At 43.7% G+C, this 23,565-nt stretch overlaps 1 long non-coding RNA gene across 1 annotated transcript in view; it reads right to left on the bottom strand.

Annotated features, from left to right (window-relative positions):
* Positions 1–2,036: 2,036 nt before the first annotated feature.
* The window catches only part of LOC115571740 (uncharacterized), a 52,766-nt gene continuing 31,237 nt past the window's right edge, over positions 2,037–23,565 (bottom strand). The window contains exons 2-3 of the long non-coding RNA XR_003981975.1: positions 13,556–13,634; positions 2,037–2,540 (exon numbers count right to left, since the gene is read on the bottom strand). This is a non-coding gene — a long non-coding RNA (uncharacterized LOC115571740). The remainder of the gene's footprint in view (positions 2,541–13,555; positions 13,635–23,565) is intronic.

Raw genomic sequence — 23,565 nt, 5'->3', positions numbered from 1 at the left:
CAAATACCCATTTTTTACTGCCATCCACAACTACCCACTTTCCTCCATAACTCCCATCTCCTATAACTTATCTTTTTGACTTCGTATTTGTGCCATGTCTAAACTCATAGGTGTGGTATTAATAGTGACAAAGGCACTGAATGCAGACTCAAGAGACGCTGCATACCTTACCGCTTATACAGCCAAATTAATTCCTAACCACCTCTGCATGCAACACATCTACTTTCCACCCCGACCTCGTGGACTTTCCCTCCATCCAATAACAAAGTCATCACCTTCAGTTAAACTTAAACTTCTCTTTTCCTCTCTGCAGGTCTGACACACATACTCCTGTCACACACTCGTTCACCTCCTTCCACACGGACACACGCCCGGATTTGTATCATGCTGTCTGCTCTGACCCGGTCAAGTTCACGAGCAGCTACAGGGGACATTTTAATTAAGGAGTCATCATCGGGCTGACTCACAGCAGCAGGTGGTTGAGGCCTGGAGAGGTAAAGTTACTCCGCGATGGACCGAAGAGGAGCACTTCAATACATAACGGTGCTCAGAGAAGTTATCTTCTTTTGTGCACTTTATTGAGGTGACGTTTATAAACCAGGAATTATGCAACAGCACAGTGCATTTTGAACTTTAGCAAAAAAGTGTGTGTATGTGTTGCTGTTCCGTTTACGACAATGACTTCTCAACATCTCTGGTGACATCCTAAGCGTCCCTGAAGTCCATATGGCAATCCCCACCTTAAGTGACACACCGCACGATATTGCCAGCCTCAGAAATGTGACACTCGCGCACCTCGGCTCTTCTGTGGGTGGTACAAAGTCTGTTGGAACAGATGAAACAAGGCTCGATGGCAGTCAGCTTGGTGCGTTTGGAGTCACCAGCTGAAGCAAAAGAAGCACACTGTTGGGGCCTGAGCTTTAAGCCTCGAGCAACTTCTCTCTAAACAGGAAAAAGTATGCACAGATTAGTGCATATCGCACATAAGCTCCGTTATTTACCTCGGAACATGACGGAAGTGGAGCCCTGGAAGAATGTGATCATGAAATATGTATGAGATGCAATGTCGAAAGGTGAAAAAGAGTCGGCCGACATTTATAACTGTGAAAACTCCATATAATCATATTGGAGAGGAGAGCCAAGAGAGTACGAAGGTGAAAAAAAGAGTGTGAATACTTAACGCTTGCCAACACTTGAAATACATTTTGATTTTTTTCTTTTTAAATAGATTTAATCACGGGAGGAAATGGAAGATGGTTAGGGAGAAAATGGTGGATTCTGGAAAAGCTTGAGAGTGGATGGTGATCGAGGCGGCGTTAATGTGTTTGTTCTGGATCCCTGTCTCGCCCTCGAGCGTCCCAGCAGGCTGTGTCATTTGGCAGATGTAACGACTACATGAGATGAGGGCGAGGGTTAGTAGCTGACTGACAGTTACATTAGTGGCCTACGTATGTTCTGTTGAGCACTGTCGGGGGCTGGCCGGCTACATTTACAGACCGCCATTCTTGTCTTGCACTCAACTCTTTCATGTTAACATGTCACATCAGTTAACACAGAAGACATTCCGTATTCTACATTTGTGCAGCAGTTTTAAATAGTATGCAAAAACTCAAGTATACTTAACAGAAAACGTGTATGTTGCTTCCACAGGTTACCAGCCCATTATTCAAGTATGTCTTCCCCCAATGACACGTGTTGTACAGTTAAGGAAACAGGGAAAGTGAGAGGTGACAATATCTTCTGTTAAATATTGCCAGTTTATATTTAACTTTAACTGAAACATTTAACTGTGCAATATTGCCCCCCAAAAACATGTCCGACAAAGCACAACCTAACTCTGTCTTTAAAGGAATAGTAAATATAATCTCTTAACGTTAGAACAAAGAACAACCTAGAACCTAGAACCTAGAACAAAGACTGGAAGGAGGAAACATTTAGCCTGGCAACAATTTTAGTTTCTTGATATGTTTGAAAAACAGAAATGTGAAAAACATGAACGTATCATAGTCTGGACACCCAAAGATGGCGACCATTCAGTCCAAGGAAAAATTGCCCATCGCAGACACCAAACAAAGATTCCAGCTTCTGGGTTAACTTCCTGGTTATCTGGCCCACTGAATATGTGCATTACAGTCGCCCCTGCTGGACCCACCCAAGAGTTCCAGCTGGGCACATAGACTTCAAGTTGTGATGACATCGAGGAGCTTTATATAGCTTTCTTGGCTTGAGAAAAGTTTAACAAAGATCGAGAAATACACCTTTGTAGATCAAGATAGAAACCTTCTGAAGACCTTTCTTGTAGCTTGAGGTGTCCACACTTGATGAAGGCAGTCTGGTGAAAATGTTATAAGCATGGCAGGGAAAGTTTCAGACGAATACCGCAAGTGGACACTGGGTAATATTGGAATCATGGCTGATCAGCAACTTCGTATCCAGTTTATTTTGCATCTATGGTAAGAGCAACCAGATTGTTTCTCAGCTAGACACAGTAACTTCCTGGTCTCTGCTGGTTGTCTGGCAACTGTTCCGGTATGGCAAGCCTGTAAGCAAACAACATTTAATTCACATATTTATCAGTCAAGGAATGAGATCAGCATTTACTTGAAAAAATGTATGAACGATTTTTTTTCTCCAAAAAGGAAAATACCAATTTCTTTAGCTGCAGAATCCTCTACTAGCTTAACCAGCTAGTTATCGACATTGCCGTGGTAGCATACAGTGGATCTACTTTAGATTTTTTGTCATTTAGAAGTTTTTTAAAATTGAGAAGAGCTGCTAGCTGGTACTGGAGACAAGGTCGATGAGCACAGTGAGTTAACTAAAACAGTAAGCCTGCAGTCATAAAACCAAAACAAGGAGCTGAAAGACTCTAAAATGCTGTGTAAAGCTGAGGGGAACTAAAAGGTCAGGAGATCTTTGTTGCATCCTTTTTAGGACACTTTTCACATTGCACACGGTCATTTTTCTTTTGTTATTATGAAATTCTGATGAGTTAAGCTGGCATATGTAGATCTTACCTGCAGTCATTATAGGTCAGACAAACGATACCCTGGTTCAGATTGCTTGTATATACAGAACATGGTCCACTGCAATCATTTCCACATATTCTTCTTCTCTCTTGACACACAGACAGAACATCTGTGCGACTACTGACTTGGGTTTCCACCATCTTCCTCGAGCCTCTTCATCACTTTCTTACTCCTTTTCTCCATCTAGCTGCTGACTCACACCTTCTCCCCATTTCCTCCTCGCCATCCTATCCATCATCCATCCAGAGTATTTTGCTTTCTTGCTGAATCATGTCCATATAATTTGTATTCCACTTTTCTCTGTGGCCCTCTCAAGGTTCCTCATGCAGAAGTGCTGACATGCCTCCAGTTCTTCTTTTCCTCCTGCTCTCCTTTACTTATCTGGCCATCCTGACCCGAATAATAATGTCGAATTGCCGAAAGAGTATCTGAGGTCTGAGAGTTCGGCTGGAGTAAAACACATCCAGGCAGAATCTCCTCCCAGAGCGCAACCCGCAACCGCGACCCCAGACCGAGTCCCAGAACTTAATGTAGCACACGGTCCGGAATTCATTCCAGGACCGAGCTCAGTCAACCAGAAAATGTGACATGTGTGAAAGACCCAAAAACCCATGAAACCAGAGCCCGGACACCTGCTTTGGCATCAGAATCTCACAGAGGGAGGGGGGTAACTTCAGCCATTGATCCACCACATGGTTTTGCGGAACACTCCGGATGACGACCCACAAACCAGAGCTTAACTTCTGCAGTTGAGTCCAGAACTGAATACAAGAAGAAAAAAAAGAAAAAAGCCAAAAGCAAGCAGTCGTCGGACTGGAACTCATTTGAATTCTTTCTTCCATCACCTGTTATTTTGTGCTATTTTTTTCTTTACAGCCATGAAAATGAAAAACCAAAAAAAATCCAGACATCTGGTACCAGAGCCGAGCCCGTTTCGGTCTGTGTTTCCCCCCTTTTATTTATGGGACAGAAACAGAACCACACAAATGGGCCGGGGGGAGCTGCTCCATAGCATGTGCTGCTCGCCGCAGGAGAGGAAAAATAAACGCACGCCAAACCGTAAGAACCTAAACTAATGTAGGAGCACTCTGAATACGAAATTGCCCATTCAGTGTATCCGCGCTGAGCGTCTGAATTTCTTGAAATGTGCCCTAATGTATGGTAAAACAGTTATTTTTTGACAGAACCGCTTGCACAGGCCGCGGTAGTGAGAGAAACATGGGCCTTGACACATGGAGTAGTGTGAAGTGTGTGCGTGTAAATCGAAAGACCTGCTTGCGACTTGTCTTTATTAAAAATCACAGATATCGCACCTACTCTGTTGGTGTAGATAATATTAAATCATTTCATAAGTCAATGTAGGGTGAAACGGACAGGAGGTGATAATGAGAGAAAGAAAGCCAGCCAAGAAAAAAGAGTGACAGAGAGGCCGAGCGACAGAAAGACAGAGAGAAATGACTGCGTAATATATCGCATAATATGGAAACAATTACCTCTTGGCAAGGCAGCTTTGGCACGGCGGAGCAGATCTGCTGTGTCGGCCTGCCTGTGTGCCTGCCGGTGTCTCCTCTAACTTTAACATTTATGTGTACGAGTGTGTTACAGGCGTCCTGTGCATGCACACCAAAGAGGGTTAAAGCTGAGACAGCTCTGTTCTTTTCCAATTTCTACCCATAACCCTTGTTTTTGAGTGCCCCCTTGCCCCTTTGTACAGATTTACAAGTGCTAGTGGTTGATATCTCCCACTACGAGATGGGACAGACCTTCAATACTCTGACACGTCATCGGTAGTCGTCAATGGCGTTTTTGTAAACTGACATGAGCCTAAATTTGCAATACGCTGTCCTTAGCTGTGGCGAATTCTCTTGCAATCTTGGCATTATCGCAGTGCTATTTCCTATCTATAGGAAAGCATGGGTGCTCCCAATTCATCCAATTCTTCACGCTATCAATCAGGACATCTAATAAAAATGGATTAGCTGTCCAGTCTGCACTGATATCAAAGTAAAGTGTGGCAACTTCACTGCTGGGCTACAGTAAAACTGTTGGCATTATACCAAAGGGGGATAATAGAACACTTAAATAGCTTAAAATGTTAGACTGTCATGCAGAAATCAGCCAAGACAATGTAATATTAGCTAGATAGATAGATAGCTAGATAACTTGTCAGGATTGTTTTATGCTTGTAATCAAGAAAAGGACCATCTTACATTCAAGTACATTGAGAATTCTCGGTCACTGTGCATTTGAAAACCTCTATTTGGAGCCCAATCGCTTCTTCCTATCCCCCATCCCATTAAGAATCGGGACATGCATTGAGATCGGGCCTTAATCCCTGCATGGCTAAAGCATTGTCGGTCAGCTCAGACAGGAAGTGGATGCAATACTAAGATTGCAGTTGAACAGCCTTTTTGCAGAGGAAGCTTCCCAACTGAGAAAGTATTGAAGTGGCAGCCAGGATTCGAGCTGGCTTAATCATCTAAATGCTAGGAAAGGGTGATTCGGTGCTCCCTTTATCTTCAGCATGGAGGTGACCAGACACAAAGATAATGCCTTCCCAGAATTCCTTGCAGCCCAACTGTAAGTGCAGTTGGATTGTTTTAGCACCACAGTTATCTTTTCCTGTATTCAGCTTCACATTCAAGGTCAAGGAAAATTGTTGAGGAATAGATGTGGGATTATATGTTTTTTTGACCATTTCTAGTCCAAGTCTATGGCCTCGAACACCAAATAAACCTGCAATTAAAACATAACGTTTTTTGAGGGCAGATGGCTAGCAGTATTCTACCTTAAAAAGTTGATATGGCTAATGTGTTAGCAAACAGCCACTTATTTCCACATCCAATAGGGCTAGTTAAGCGTCCATCTTTGGTTGTGTTTCTGCCCACACGATGAATCTAAAGCGAACACATACTCTCCTCCCGGTCTCAGTTTTGGTCTCCACCAATTCCTGCGGGAACTATCTGGCCATTCAGCTGCTAAATATTACACTGTGTTCACCAGCTGCAAACTTTGAACGTCTGCCATCTCGGCGCGGGGCAGTGGGTTTCTCAGAGCCTCCTCACTGAAAACTATGGTCTTCCGCATCTGAAATGAGAGCAGTGAGAGCAAACCAAAAACCCTTGCAAAAACCATAACAATTAGCCGAAAGAAGCTAAAACACTAGAACCGCAGAGTTCTGTGTGGGCTACACATAACAATATCCATTGGTAACATGACAACATCCAGCTTCTGCAACTACTTTGGTCTTATTTTTGTTGGTCTGGGTAATCATTTTACCATCAGCCTTTATTTCCTCTTCAGAATAACTTTGGCTAACCAGGGGGGTTCGCTTAAAGTCCTAATGCTCGTATGAAACCTCAAGTTCCATTCCCCGTCTGACTCATTTTAAAAGTGACATTGCGATATTCTCACTTAGTCTTTTACTTTGTTTATTTTACATGACGCAATGTGTGATAGTTGCATGGGATTAATGAAGATGGCTCTACATCTGCCTTGGGGCACTGGTCTATAGTGCAGTACATTAAAGTGCTACGCCCTATGGGTTTACCAAGCAACTTCCAAGCGTTAGTCATTTATCCAAGAGCTCTTCCTTCAATTGCAATTTGATACTCAACATTTGTAGGTTCTTTTGTGTAAACACAGCACACAGTGCTTTGTATCTAATGGGCCGGATCAAAAACCCTCATAAAAACTGAAAAGGTCTGTTATAAAGGTTGTGTGTTTTTATTGCTACATGATTCAGGAGTCCGTGGCCATTGTGCAATCATGGTTACTTGAAATTAATCGTCTTTTTTATGGTCTCTTGCCCCACCCTACCCTCGGCTGCCAACAGATACCCACAACTGCGCATTACCGCCATCGTTTCCTCTCAGGAAATGAAGTGGGACTCTGATTGGCTCGAGTCTCTGCCTGGCCCGGGATGAGAGAAATCTGATTGGCAGGGAGGCAGCGGAACCTCAGCCAGAGCGCTCCGCAGGGGGCAGTGCTGAGAACACAGATCCTGTAGACACACACGCACACACACGCGCACCCACTACACACGAAAACCAGGACCGGCACAGCACATCCTGTCCTTCCAGATTCTGATAAAGCCACCAGGGCTCGTAGCTTAGAAGAGCACAGCAGCAGCTTTATTTAATATTTTTCAAGGGAAGGAATTGGCCGGTCAACAGGGACAAACACTCAGGGAGAGAGTGTAGCGTGACTCGCATGCAGAAAGCTGAGTCATTTTCCTCTGAGGCTAACACAACCTAATGGACTGGGGAGGGAGGTATAAAGTTTGAATACGGTTAATGTCTCAGTTTTTGATTTTTTTTTGTTTTTTTTGACAACTGTGCTTTTTAAAACGATACATCAAGGTTTTGTGGGTAACGCCGGGCTCACAGAATCCTCCAATCATAAGGACAGTAACATGTGGATGAGTTTTCGATGGCAAAGATCTTTTTGAGATAGAAAGGGTCTCATAAGTTTAATCAAAGTTGTGTGAACCAGTGACAAAATACAGTTGAGGAGGGATTAAAAGCAGGGCTCATAGGAGGCAACAAAACCTTCTCTTGTACCGAACTTTAGCTGAATTATTTAGACACATTCTTAACTCCATCACTTTATAGATAAACTCACCCCTGTTCTGGTTTAAGTCGCAACCATTCTTAGTCTCAGTCGCCGTCGTCTTTGCTCGAGTTTTTTGGTTTTGTTGATTTTCTGTTTTATTTTGTAGTTGCTTCCTCTTGTGTCTAGCTGTCACTCTCTGCATCCTGCTCACCTTTGTTCCTGTGCTCCTCCCCACACGTCTCACATCTGCCTCAGTTGTACTGTCCCGTTTCCAGTGTCTCTCCACCTGCACCTCACCTCCTCCTTAGTTTAGTTTGTATTCAAGCCTGTGTCGACCCCCTCACTCTTCAATGGTTTCGCTGTCTGACATCATTGTTAGCACTTTAGGATTTTGGGATTCCTAGGATCTTTAGGATTCAGCAATAAGCGCGCTTGGTTTATTAGCTGTCTGCCTCTGTGTGTGAGTCTTATGTTGTGTGTTTGTGTTTGATACTCGCCAACTCACTCATCCCTATTAAATATATGACATTTATGATCAACAAATAAAAATTAAATGATGACGGGGAAAGAGAGACAAATAGACACATCATAAGAGATTCTGCGTTTGACTGATTGTTGAGCCGATGTTTCTGGTGGAGAGGGTGGATACGATTATGGGTAGATCTCATATTGTAGTTCCCGGTGAACCAGTAATGCCTGACTGAGGAAAAAGAAAAAGAGAAGAAACATCTTTCTCTGATGTCAGGTCCCTGCCAGTAATGTCGCAACTTGCAAACCTGTCAGCGAGTGGCAACAAAACAGTGGTGACAAACCACAAGAAACAGCTGTGTGCCGGCGCAACATCAACATTAATTTCTTTTGGCAGCTTTTTTTTTGCGTGTGATAGGCACTTGAATCAAACTTCTGCATGAATACGCTGCTTAGCAGGTAGCTGCAATAATGCAACGTGAGCAAGAATTATAGGTAAGCGACCCTTTAAACACATATACAGTGTATATTATGCTATATCTAACCTGAGCTCCGTATGTTGACCATAGTTCACTTTTTGGTTTTTGGCTTTGCCCCGGAGCTCGTTCGCTTTCTGTAAAACTCACAACGCACAGCAGCTCCGAGACATGTTTCTCTAACTAAAACTACAGACTGCTGACTCTCCCAGGTCAGAGGTGTAGCGTTACACTCTGGCTGTCAGACAAGCTGCTCAGACTCGCACAATAACGACATGACGCAGTGTGTGGATGGATGGACGGAGGAGGGGCGCGGAGGAATGTGAAAACATGCGGGATGAGAGGAGGGAGAGGTGGGATATCGGGAATATCGGAACGAGATGGAAGCATGTCGGGTGGAGATGGGTATAGGGAAGGAATAGTAAAAATAAAAAAAAAAAAGTGCCACGGTGCTGTCCTCCCTGGGCGGAATAAAAAAACCACCATCTAGTGCAGCGGCTGTAGCGGGGCAGAGCTGAGGGTGGAAGTCATGTTTTACACCATCCTCTCCCCTCTCTCATTTGTTTTCGCACATATGGATGTGATTTCTCGTAATCTTTCAGGCTTTGTGGACTGACAGCCAGACACAGAGACTGAGGAATTATGTTTTGGTGCCAGAACATGACACTCGGGCACAAGACGTTGCGGCTGACAAGGTATGCACTGACAAACACACCGACAGCTCAGAAAAAAAACCCCTCCATGTTGCACGTTTTGTGCTCGGCTCTCGGGTTTTTGTGAGACGCTGCCCTCTGTCACCGTCCTGCCATGCCTTCTCCTGACTATTATTACTCCTAAAATACTGACACGTCAATCACGCGGCAGTAACCTTAAGAGGTGAGTTGGAATCGGGATTCGTGGAAATTCGAGGATTGACGTTGGCTCTACCAACATGCTATCCAACTACAGCAAAGTGCCCCATAGAAAGGAGTGTGAGGCTGGACCTGGGACGGAGGAAAGGCAGGCCGGAGAGCTGAATGCCCATACCGATCGTTTAAGGAGAAGAAAAAGTAAATGTTCCGAAAATAAACCACAGAAATTATTGCAACCCCTGGGAAACTTGTTAAAAGCTCATAAAACTAAAGTCTGCTATAATACATGAAGCTATAATGGGGATCCATTTCACAGATTTATTTTTTTTTTTTGAGGGTATTTTTTTTTTCTTTTCTTTTCAACAGGACGTGGCAAGTTAACAAGGGATTGGAAGCCTCGAGTGTTGCAGTGGATGAGGACTGAGGGCAACCCAACCTGTACAGTGTTAGCTTTAGGTTCGACCTTTGGTACGAACCATTGGTTTCCCTAGATATACATCGCAGCCATCCAAAGAATCTATCTTAATGCATTTGTTCACGGCGCAGAAATAATATTTTGTGAAATAAGACTGCACCAGCGTGGAGTTACATAACAGTTCATTGGCTGTGGCTGAGTGTAAGGCCACACTAGCCGCTGCGTGCAACATCTATTGCATGTCTGTCCATCCTGGGAGAGGCATCCCTCCTCTATGGCTCATCCCAAGGTTTCATCCATCTTCATTTTCTCCTGTTAAAAGGTTTTTGCTTCTCAGTATTGCAAGGTTTTCCTCACTCAAATCAAGGGTCTAAGGACAGAGGACGTCGCTCACTGTACAAATTGCAAAGCCCGCTGAGGCAATGTGATTGTGATTTTTGGCTTTAGAAATAAAACTGATTTCATTTGATTTGGACCCACTGTGTGTTAAAAATCTCACACAAATTCCTGAAAACATATGCAATACCTGTGCGACATAGCACGTGTCCACACTCAAAGTTACTTTTTTTCCCTCGAAATAAATCCTTCACAATCATTATGATGGTCGAGTGTCTTGAATGGTGTCTGTATCACTGACATAACGTAACATAACATTGTTAAGACGGAGTAAGACAGAAACTGTCGGGGGCGCCAAATCACACACTATGCCAATTTCTACATAATGTTGCTTTAAAGGTCACCCCTCATCTTACCCTCCCTGAAAGAAAGTGCAAAGAACAAAATAGTGAACTAAATAGTACTGTTCCAGAGGTAGTTTTTCAGATGTCTGTTGGGATGCAACATGGCTGACTTCGTTGTTGGAGGACCTGCTTCCTGTGTATATAAAAAAGGCTTATTCTAAGGTTACAGAAACATAACAAATCCTAGTTTCAGGTGATCAATTAAAGTTGAGTGAAAATATTAAAAAAGGCAACTTTGGCAAGTTCTTGTGTGGCTGCCTTATTTTTTATTTTTTAATCTCTTGTTCATATCAAATATCCCACATTTTTCATCCTATAAAACAGTAAAGATATTTTGGATGACACAATCTGCACCTTCAAGCGTAAACGATCCAATTTAAATATGATTTGTGTCGCCAAGATGACAGTGGTGGATCCCATTAGCTTGAGTTTAGCTAGCGGCTCAATATCACAGATCAGAGATGTGTGTTTGTTAGGCCTATCGGACAACGTGGGGTAGTGTGGATGAAGAAAAAACAGTAATACAGTTCTAGATCGCTGTGGTTCGGCTCCATGACTACTTTGAAATGATCAAACCAGGATCCTTGAGTCATTCTTGAATGCTGTTTCACTCAGAACAATGGCACATGACAGAAACTGCTACGTGCCATTTCACTTTGTCTTTAAAACATGTGAATCGCTGCCTTTGATGGGATGATAGGCTACAGCATAATCTTTCTACCCTTCCTGTCGCTCCCCTATTTTCCTAGCTTAGCTAATGCTAAATTGCTGTGCATAATTGCCTTAAATCTGTTATTAAAAGTTACAAACTACCATATTACCTATTGTTTTCTAGTGTAACAGCAGCTAAAAAGTCATCCAGCAACCTGTTAGCTTGGCTCCACTTTGTTTTCGCATTTTTTTGCTAGTTGCAACATAGCAAACTGCAGAAACCATGAAATAAAATCCATTTTGTTGTAATGTGCAATGTTCTAACATAGAAATAGCTCAAAATAGTTCCCCTGCAATGCTTCATCTGCACAAATCTAGCATATCAGGATACACCCACACCCACATTACACACACACACACACACACAGGCCCATGTCTGGACAAATTGGAGCTGAGTATGGTCTGAGTCAGAGAAGGCAGGGGCGAGTTGGCTACCGGGGTCTGCTCTGCTTACAGCCTAAACGCTTCTGATAGACCTCGCTTGAAAAACGACATGGTGTTGAAGCAGTGGAAATCAAGAACCGCTGGCACAATGTGTTGTTTTAACTGCCGGTCGGGGGTGTGTGGGGGGGAACGAGGGGAGGACCACTAAGAGCAGAACATTCCTTTTTTTGACTTGATAGATGGATGTTACCTTCACAATTCATCTAGCTCTTGTAAAACACTCACAGAGACAAATTGGGGAGGGAAGGAGCGGGTGCCCTCGACTCAGAGCCAGTGTCGAATCAGTTCCAATCCCGTCTTCTCTTTTCTCCATCCTCCTTTCCTTCCATCTTTCCGTGTACTACATGTTGGCCTACAGAGTGGATACATGTGGTCCAGGAGTCATGTTTTGCACCACATGGCTCACGCTTTATTTTCTGCCGGTCATGGTCTTCCTCCCTCTCGATGTTTCAGCCACTCTTCTGTCCAACAAAGCACAAACCAAACCAAACTAAAAAAGACCTCACGATCCTGTCATTTCTCCACTCATCTCACCTTTCACTCTGTCCCGAACCGGTCCACCCACATCTCTATTTCTCCCCGACTCCAAGGTGATGAGAGCTGTGATTGATCAGCTTTTCCAGCAGGAAATGAGAGGGCATCTCTCAGAGGCCTGTTTAAACAGCCAGTTATACGGTTACGGAGTTGTTCCAGGACAGGCTTTCACGTGAAGGGCCGACCTGCGTTGCTTAACCAACCGACGTGAGTCATAGTTCCCTACGAGGTCCTCGTAGCTGGTCCTCGCATGCGAGCGTGTGCATGTGCAAAGCTACATTGGTGTGATTCGTGCATGTTCGCTTGCACTGCTGTGTTTCTGTCTTTGCACACACATTTGCTTTTCACTGTGTTTTACTTGTATGATGCTGAGAGATGTATGACGAATCTCCCTAGCTATTGTTGCAATTTACGATTCTGTATGGAACCTTATTAAGCACCTTTAGGTTGAAATAACAACGATTGTATGTATTTATCGACATTATCTTTGACTGCTGCTATCATTTAAAGGTGCAGTGTGTAGGATTTAGAAGGCTCCATTGGCAGGAATGGACAATACAGTTCAAAGTTGTGTTTTTACAAGTGTTTAATTTGAAACCACCGAGTCCGCCATGTAACAGCGCCACAGTAGCCCTTTCTACAGTAGCCCTGATGAGACAAACCAAACTAGAGAGGGCCTTTCACCGTATTTTTGCTAATTTTGCGGCCACTGCGGGTTATCCTACAGGCTTGGAAGAGGAGGGTGAGTGTAGAGGTGTTCACGTCGTTGTAATCTGCAATTCAGATGCCACAAAACCCTACATACGCTCAAGTTGTCACATGTTGCTAAATGTTCACTCGCTAGGTGCTAGCTTTGTTAGCTGTTTTAAGGAAGAATATATTGTTGTCACCAGGGTGGAAGAGCTACTGTAATAACGACCGGACCATCATTGGACTGTTACATATACGCAATATGCAACTTTTGTGCCTTTGCCCCAAAACACATGGTTTGATGGTGTTGTGAAGTAGCTTGGAATCATGGGAGATGGAGTCTTCATTGTTAAACGAGCACCATTGCTGATCAAAACCTCTCTATTAGGCAGAAATAATCATGGATGAGGATGTGTACAGTTTTATTCCATTACTTTTAGTCAGTTTCGCTGAATTCCTTCCTCACTCTCTGACGTTCATCAGACGTTATATCTGAAGACATAGTGGCAGGCGACCAAATGGAATGTACTGTTACCTTGGGGTTGGACACTGAGGATGATGTAGTACACAAACCAACTCAATATATAACAATGGTCTAGTTTTTGTGTGTGGAAATGTTACATCATTACATCTTTAAACTCACCACAAAGTTATACTTCCATGGGTGAGCAGCTCTTCAAGATGCGTTCACTGCCAGATCGTCAGATGTTTCAACCCTGCAGCTATTGAGTGAGGACAGGAAATTGGAGTACAACAACAGGAAGATATGAGATTTTCAACGAAAATTGCAGTTTTGGCGAATATATCGGCGAACTAACATATTTGTTTAACCCGACCGTCCGTTATTACTCTTTATGATTAATGAGTTTCGGGCGAAAAATTACCAAATCTTGGAGCCAGTCGGCTTTTCCCAATAATTAATCAAGTGAAGTAACCCTGGAGAGAAAAATTAAAAATAGTCATTTGTGTCCAAGTTTACTATTCTGCCTATTTGTTTCTTGCAACGGGGGAATAGTGAGCCGGAACTTTTCGGGAGTGCTAATTCACAGTGAGTGTGAGTTTCTGTTTGAACACATCTTGATGTATGTAGCAAAAACATTTTGGCTGTTCCATACACTGAGAATGTGGTCTGAGATCCTGTTACGGGTGCTGACGCAGCATTGTTACCGTCTGGCTCAACTTCCTCGATCTGCCACGATGATACATGCTCATTGTTAATTAAAAGGAATTCACACACGCACACGTACTTACACACACACACACACACACACTTCCTTATCCTAGAGAAATTTTAACCAAAGCAATTAAGGTCTGGACATTCCCGGCATCCGCATTAACACCAGCCCCAAAACACACCTCATCTTGACAATTACAAGCTCAGAGGAAGGGAAAGGAAAAAAAAAACTGACAGAAGAGGAGACAGGAAAAGAGCAACGGTCGAAAAGGAGTTTCTTTCTTTTTAATTCAAACCAGACTTCCATATCTGCTGCCTTTTCTGCGGCCAGTTCCACCTCTGAGGCAGAGCCGGCTCAGAACAGGATACTGGGGAAATGAAACCCGCGGTATTAGTCTCCCCAACACTGCATATTAATCAGCATTTAATAAAAGGAAAATAAATTGCCCTCCACTCCAAATATTATGAGTGTGAAGCTACCTTTATTTTCATTTCGCTGCAGGTTTTTCCTAAAAAAAAATCTAAAATAAACAGCCGTGGTCAAAGAAGGAGGGAAGGACTGAGCGGAGGAGCGACAGAGACGTATGACCGGGGATTAATGTACATGTGTGTGTAAAAAAAAGGGAAATCTGAAATTAAATAAACAGAGGTTGATGAGGAGAGGGCCCTTTAACGGGGCTTGTTCAGGTTAGAAACTGTGGAAGTTGTTGCTCCAGATCGATGTTTAGGGACAAAAGTTTCCATGTTGGAGCGGTGGCTGCATTCCAAAGGTCTCCTCTTACGCATATTAAAACAAATGTGGAAATCACCCCTGAAAATGATTACATGGATTGATTGTAGCATTGCTGAGTGTAAAAGTCGTCGGCACGGATTTGAGGGCCCATTTTCTACTGACAAGTTATATGTCCTAAGCGAGTATCTGTATCTGTTTATTTACAAAAACACTATTCATGTGATTCTGAAAGTGTACGTGACTCATATATGAAGCCGGTATAAGTCGTCTAAAATGCTTAATTGTCCTTCATCTGCTCATTATTTTCTCTGGTCATTTATACGCCTCAGCAGATATAACATTTATTAGATTAGATTATAATCATACCCATGTGAATGCATTAATAAAGCCTGATTTGTATCTGAAATCCACCATAGAGCTGTGTAATTGCTTATGGTCAGAGCGGGGCTGAATAGTGGAAATATAGAACAGCCGTTTTCAGCACTGGGAAAATAACCAGAATTGCTGGAGGCCATATTGCTTGCTTGTTTTTTTTTTCTTTAAAAATGAGTTTGTGTTTGTAATGTGTGGAGGCCAAGGTGAATGTAAATGTAGAAATGTAAAAGCAGCTCACAATGAAAGAGCGATTAAATGATAAGATTGTGCATCCAGATCTAAAAAAATACCTAAAATGGTTTGTAAGAGTCTACTAAAGGTCAAATATTAAATAAAGTGAGATTTTCATGTTTTTATCTTTAATATAAAGCAATTCTAAGTGCTTTATGAATATTTTGAAGGTGTCAACCAACAAGCTGTCTTGTATTTTGTGACATGGTGATGTCTCAGCTGTGCAGTCACCGCCCCCGTGACGGCCGTGGTTGATGCTGAAATGCAGTGGGCGTGGCTTGTTCAGGCCTGTGAGACCTGACCAATCAAAACTGACTGGGCTTTTCAGGAAGGGGGTCTTAAAGAGACAGGAGCTGAGATGTTTCTTTTTACACATTAAAGCATGTAAACATTTTCATGTAGACGCGCAAAAAACTTAATCCTGAACCTGAAAATAAGCACACTATGGGACCTTTAATAAAAAATACCCACACAATTTGAAAAAGCTCCCTTTGACTTCTGCGACGGTCCCTTACCTAACTGTCAGGCTGCAAAATCGGATCGTGGGGTAAAAATAACATCACTCAGGTTCAAACTTTCAAAGCTGTTCAATAAACATGGTGAAAACAAATGAAAAATGTCTGACCTTGTACATTGCTGAATTATCAGCCTACAGCCCACTTGTTTACATTTTGGCAAAATGACATAATGGAAAGTTCTGCTTCATAGGGGCGAGGGGGAAAGAATATTATTCGCAAACTCATTTACATCATTATTAAGCAGGGAAAATGTACTAAAGTTGCCTGTTCGAATCCCAGTGGGCCCTGGCTGGAAAATGAAGTAACGCCGTCCCCTCCTTCAACAACGTCTGTTGTCTCCGTGCAAGGTGTTGTTGCATGTGACCGCTGACGTGAGGCTGACAGCAGAGAGCTCTGGTTGCACTGAGAGCTCTCACACCGGCTTCCACGTGTCGGTGTGCGAATGCGACACAGGGCATCACTGGAAAAGGTCAGATCTGCCCCGTCGACTCTCCCTGAATAAATAAAAGCAGAAAGTTAAAACAATGTAGCTCCTAACTAAATGCGGGGCTCACTTGTATGTGCGGCATTAAGAACCGAAGCACATATACTGTGCAGGCACACCTCTGCTCATAAAAAAGGTATCCATGAGTGTGAACAAGTCCAACACACACTCACGCAGATGCCACACTGCACACGCGCTGACACACTGCAGCCCTTTTACCTGCGGGCTCAGCTCTCGCCCCAAGCCCGCTCTCAGGTTACCTGTTTTCCTTCGTGTGAGTGTAAAGTGTATTCATATGCTCCTAAGAGGGCCGAGATTGGAAGGAGACTGTTTTCCCAGTGATAAAAATCACTTGGCACCTAGCGAGGGAGCCGGCATGGCAGCGCAGGACAGCGCAGAATAGAACAGCACATCGCAGCACATCGCAGTGCAGCGGCGCTCTGGCACGGCGTCAGTGTACACAGGCAGGAGAGGAGGACAAGCCACACATGGGTCTGAAGCAATATCAGGGCTCTGCTACTTAACCGCTGGGTTAATAGGTTTCATACTTTATTTTCAGAGGGAAAAAAGGGTAAACACTGGAAATAAATAGAAAAATACCTTTATGTCAAAAAAAATCTTGTGACCATTGCAAATTCAGATTACACAGTAGCAGCCACTGTGCAGGCCCCGCTCCATACTTTCATCCTGTTAACAAAGCTACATTAAGTTTGCACGCAGCTCATCCCTCTGACAGAACTTTGGAACACGGCCGTTTTCTCCACACTTGTATTTATGAAACTTTAGCATTAAGAAAAAGGCTGAAGAGCCAAGATAAAGTTTGCTGAAAGTGAATCAGACACATTTATCAACTGACTTACTTCCAGTAACGTCTGGGAGAAACATTAAAGGGCGTTCTCTCAGGTGAACACATGATTAATCACATGGATGCAGCCGGCCAACCATATCACCGCGCTCATGGGCGCGAGGCTAATGCTAGTGACAGCGTGGCATGTAAACACCAATGGAGCTATCTTAATTAGCAAGCATCTCATCGATGAGTAGATGTACGCTTCCTTCTGTGCTTTGGTCTGGTTTGTGGGTAGAAGGAAAGTGGTTTCAACATGACACTCCTCACAACATCGATGTGAATTATCGCGAGCCACTTGGTCATGATTCCTGGAAAGAGACATTACTGTTGAGTTTTTCGCATTTATTTGTTTGGCTCTTTTAGCACCATTGGCTGAGCGCCATCTCAGTTCCATTATATTGAGGATAAGGCAGACCTTGCTACAGCCGATACTTTCACAACTCTGCAACTCAGGCCAAGGCAATCTAGATGGATAAATAGAACTACAGGTAAGAGGACAACCACAATCCAGTATATTTAATATATATAAATAGGGATGATATAATAGTAACTTGGGTAAAATGGCAACTAACAAATATCAAACTGGAGCAGGAAATACATTTGGTTGCTGTTTAAACAAGAGGAGAGAAGTCATATAATGACAACATTGCATTGTACCACACTGAAAAGACAGACCATAAAGATGCATGTAAACTAATTGAAAACAAAAAAAACAGTCCCCTTTAATTTAATCTTAATCCACTATCAAATTAAACATATTTAAATCCGCCAGGTCCACATCAAATTGTACTCTCACATAGATAGCAGCCACCAAATATGTCAGATTTATTTATTTTTTTCTTTTGCAAGATCCGTGCATTCCTGAGAGAGTGTTGAAGAGAGTGAGGAATCGTTCCTTGATCAACACCCATAGTTAACCGGGTCTTTTCTGGTCCGAGACTGACCCTCCACCCAAATTTCATGGAAATCTGTTCATTAGATTTTGTGTAATCATGTCTACAAACCAACATCCACCAAACAAATGGACACGGGTGAAAACGGAGGTAATGAAATGCAAATAGTGAGATACAACTAACTATTCTTATTGCTGACATATTTATTTATATATATTTTTCATCATGAGGAATGAATGTACAAAATACATATCAGAAGTTGTGCTCACCTCTATCTCTGTACTGCAGCCCCTCAATAATCTTCGGTTATCAATCTTTAAAGGCTTGTGAGTCCTCAAAGAACTTTAACGCTCAAGAACTTTTATATATGGCTTTTATTTTGAACTTTGCCAGCACTTACAGTGAAGTATTATTATTTTTTATCTGTCACTCAAGTCCAAAGTCTAACCTGCAGCAGTTTAATAAATATTGGCCCACACGACTACCAATCCCCTCTGATAGTTGAAAACGGAGAAAAACTTCACAGAAACAACAACCCTCCTGCAGACATGGTGTATCCTGCGAGCCGACTTCTACAATAGCTACAACTTGACCTTTCTTTACGAGACGGGGATAGTTTTCTCTACCTCAAGGCTTCAAGAGAGCTCGCTCTGTGTGCCCCACAAAGGGCATTTGTGCTGCGAAACCCTGCATGGCTCTATGTTGTCTTATGGGAAGTTGTCTAAGCCTCCTATAAGCCGATATTACCCAGACAGACGTCAAAAGGTTTTAACCCGTGTTTTTCCTGTGCATTAACACTATGTACGGAACCAAATGAGTTTATTAAAAAGCGCTAATTCCAAGCAAACAGTGGTGATTGCCAAAATAAAGGTCTTTGATATGAAACAGTGCTGATGTATGTCTGGCCGACGCTCGGGAATACGTCTGTGTAGGTAAACGTATGCGAGCAGGAGCGACCGTTCCGGGAACAGGCGTTCCCCTTCGCCGCCCGCCCAGTCAGCTGATAGCGGCCGCTTCCCTGCGCTGTTTGCAGAAGCTTAGGCCTGGACTTCCTTATTAGAATCTTAAAACTGGAGTTGCATGACAAACACAAGGCAGCCGCACAATGCCAAGCGCAAGTTGAAGATGAAGGATTAGCCGCACTAAGCCAACGCTTTTTCGACCTCTCTGCGCGCCGAGTCAATGTGAAATGTGTCCTAATGGGCAGAGGTAAATTGAATACTTAAGCTCGGCACACATGGGTCTCCATATCTTCACTCGCAGCCACCTACATCGCCGCCCGACCTGCCAAACCACACGGCTGAATGGGCCTATGAGATAGACAGAGTGCTCACTGTACGTATGGCCCTCAGCTACTCCACCGCTCACTCACCACAGTGGGCTGGAGCTCCAGGAGGGGGTCCCGGTTGACAGGGGGGCCAGTGTTACCTTTAGCCTTGGCTCATTTGCCGTGAAGGATTTAGGCGTTATTCAAACACTCGAAATACATTTTTCCTCTTCTTCTCCTGTCGCTCTCGGACTGTTGTTCTGCTTCATTCTTCCCAAAAGTGATACCTCTGTCTCTCCCCTGAGTGGCAATATTTGAATCCTCACATGGCCCTGCGGTATCAGTTCCTTCCTGAAACACCCCGACACACTCTCTCCACCCCGTCTCGTTCTCTTCTACCTGATGAGAAAGACGTCAGCGGACATTCCTGCATTCCTGGGTGTTAGATGCCGCTTTAATAACAACCCCAGAGACGGAAACATGATCGCGCTCCTGTCGTCTTCTCGCTCGGCCTCTGTCTCCGTCTTTGTCTCTATCTGTCTATTCGCTCGCATTCAAAACTCTGCCGTTTTTTTTTCCCCGAGACAGAAAGTTGTCTAACACAGCGCAGCCGCCTACACGCTGGCATCGCGAGCAGGGCTAAGCTGGCATCGCGGCGGCTCAGTGTTTACCTGGCACGCGCTTCTTCGGCGGTCACGTCCACCCACCCTCGTCACCCTTGAGTCAACATCCCCATTACTTCCCAACGTCGTCCGGTCTCCATCCATGCAGCGCCCAGGCCAAGTTCCTCCCGTGGCTCCCCAGAGGCGGCTCACTAACCCCGGGTACAGCTGAGCCACGAGGCCGGGGTCAGCAGAGGTAAGGAGGAAGTAACTGGAGATTTTTAATTACGAGCCTCAGTGGTGCGATGAGCAGCTCAGCTCGTGGCTCCGAGTTCAAGAGGACTGAACACACCGGAGCTTAGTTCGGTTCCTGAGTTTTACAGAGTAGGCTTTAAAGCTGCACTTGGCGAGGGTTCGACGTTAGAATACATCCATCTTTTCCGCCTAAATCACAATTTGAGGCAGCTTAAGTAAAGAGTGTGCCATCCGATATAATTGAGACCCTGTGGATTCACCCTGTTTGCCTAAATTATGGGTATGGTTACTGGCTTGAAATCTGTTTGGCACAGAAGCGAGGTGGAATTAAAACTGTCCTTTAAGCACCGGGAAGCTGTGTGTGCAGTCCAGAGAAAGTGGGACTTAACCAATCTTTTCATTATCTCTTTTTCGTTTTTTGGTCTGAGGAGTTACACGATTCTGTTAAAGAAGCCAAAAAAGCTAAAACATTTTCAGTTGTACCTCCTTGCTTGGCACACCCATGGCTACTTATCCTCTTACTTGCTGATATAACTGCTTCTTCTGCGTTTTATAAGCTGTCGCAGTGACTTGTCATTATAAGAAGCAGCTCATTTTTTTGGAGATATAACAATATCCAGACCTTCCCGTCATTAGCAGTCTACCTCAAAAAGACATTTCCTGGAGAGACTGGCTCTAAAGGTGAGGAAGTTAGTTAAACAATATACAAAAGACTCCTAAATCCAAATTCTCTTGCTGTGCTCTTCATTGAAAGCTACAGCTAAAACCTAAAGAATTCAAATGAAAAAATCCCAGCCAATCCCTTCAGGCCTGCCTTCTGAAATACATGAAGGCGCACCGACTTCACCGACACCAACTGCTCTGTGGCTCTTGCTAGCCAGGAAGGAGATATATGTAAGTGGCACATTTGCTAGCCTACATTCAACAAGCTCTCCTTACTTTTTTAGTCAAACAAATACAAAAATAAAAAGCTCAAGCACAAAGGCACACTAAATAGTCATCTTGAATGGACCTCTGGTGGAAAAAAGCTACCTGGCGCAACAGTTACTCTTAACTGCTGTAGGTGTGCTTTGTGCTAACTGGATTAGCTTGGCTGAAGGGCTGTGTGCTTTGTGCTGCCGAGTTAAAAACTTACTGAACAGAGGATATAAACTGAGTGCGTGGTTGTAATTGCTAACTTTATCCAACAACCTCATGTCTCACTCACATGTAAGAAAACACAGAACATTGACAACATAAAGATAAACAACGGATATGGCTAATTTTAGCATTCGCCGCTGTTAGATCGAATGTTATTACTCGGAAACTTTGGATGCACACAGTGTAGTTTACTAATGTAACTAACTTGCCAAGAGCTTCAGCAATATATCTGCGAAGCCTTGAGAAAGACTTGGGTCAATAAGTGTAAACAGGCAATGAGATGATTGGATGGGCGTAACAGACAGCTACAGATACTGCATTCTTTTCCCTTTATTTGTCAGAGCATTAGATTTACTGATTGCTATCCGGATGTTGAGATATGAATACAACAAATAACAAATGTAGAATAATTTACCAACTCAGACTAAAAGAGCATTTATTCTCTATTGCCAGTGTTTTCTGTTCAGGTGAAGGGGCAGGAGTCTATCCCAGCACGTAGGCACATGGAAGGACTTTGGACTGCTTAACCATCTCCACCTCTCTTCATTAAAACGGTTACTATAATTTCCTGAATGCAACAATGATATATTGACAGTAGCGCCATAGATAGCATTACAGCCAACTCAATTAGCAAAGCTAATTTTGGCCATTGGGTAGAATAAATGTGGAGAGATCACCGTGTCACCAAGGATTTTCTTTAGGAAAAAAACTGCAAGCCACTCACACTGAGGTGCTCTCCCAGTAGGGAGACGCCTCGGACAAAACCATTCAGCGGATAAAAGCATGACCTCTCGCTGCACCTCCTGCCCCTGACGTCCTGCTTCCCTCTTCAGCTGCGTGAAGGCTACGCTAAGACATTTTGATGGCAGGAAATCAGGCTGGGCAATTTCCTAGCGTCACATGTAACACAAGCACAGTGAGGCGGCGCAGAAACGAGACGGGTCGGGGAGGGGAGAGCGGCACCGTGGCATTGTAGAGAAGGAGGTATGACCCGTACGGGCGCAGTAACCCGGCGCTATCCAAACAGTAGGACGAAATCCAACGTGGAGTTATTGTCGAGGCTAAACAGACTGGACTGGGCTGTCGTGTCGGCGCGGAGGTACGGAGTGGACATAGTGAGTCAGCGTCACGGTGACCACTGATCTCATTTCCCGCTCAGAGCGATGCAGAACGACTTATTGCATATTCAAGTGTTGTTAATTCAAGGGCAGACATGTTTACCTGAGGTCGGTCACTTGAATTATCATCAAGCTGCACAAGAGAGCAATTATTTAACAATATTGCATTCAGCATTATGAAGCTGTTGTTATTATAGGTGAAACAGGTGAAGTCTCAGCTGCTGGTTTCTATTACTAAAAACACAGATGTACGGAGTTGCGATTTCTTACGGTGATGGTCACGTCATTTACTGCGTAATACCCCTTTAAAGTCCCACCGGCCATGACCTCACAACAGTCGGAGGAATTCAAATCGAACCTCACAAGTGTGCTGTTGGTTTTAAAGGTAAAGTGGATGCAACAAGTGACTCCTGACAATGGATTCCTCCGGCTGCCATCTGAGTCTTATTTGGACCGGTGCAGCGCCTCATGGAGACAATCACACACGGCTTTGTGAGATAAACTCTGCTCAGGGGAGCTTAGGTTTGGATTTGAATGATCAGGATACCGCAGGAAGACTCTGACAACGTGAAAGCTCATAAGGTGATGAGACCAGATGTGGCGAATCAGGAACTGGACATGATACCACAGCTGGCTTGTTTTACATCAGCACGGCTTTGTACCAGCCCTTTCCGCGCCAGCTCGCACACAAAGCACAAGAAGTGGGTCTGATTCTTCAGGCTGCTTTATTCAAGCACACTGCAAATGATGTAATGCTGCATTCACATTGTTTTAATGTGCGGTCGCCAGCGCACCACATGTTTATTGGTTCAAATGGGAAAAATATGTTAAAAGAGCAGGGATGAAGACTGGTGGCAATTAGTTAAGTTAACTTTCCAAAACTTTTGACGTAAAAACAAATAGAAAATACTGACAAAATAAGCTAAATTTATACTTTTGTGCACCTGTTGCTCTCATCCGAACGGTTAATAATTTGACCGATCATTATGGATTGCAGAAAAACAGAGCTGAAA

Source organism: Sparus aurata, chromosome 20 (genome assembly GCF_900880675.1).
Source record: "Sparus aurata chromosome 20, fSpaAur1.1, whole genome shotgun sequence".
In the NCBI taxonomy this organism is placed as follows: Eukaryota; Metazoa; Chordata; class Actinopteri; order Spariformes; family Sparidae; genus Sparus; species Sparus aurata.
This window is presented reverse-complemented; position numbering and strand designations above follow the sequence as displayed.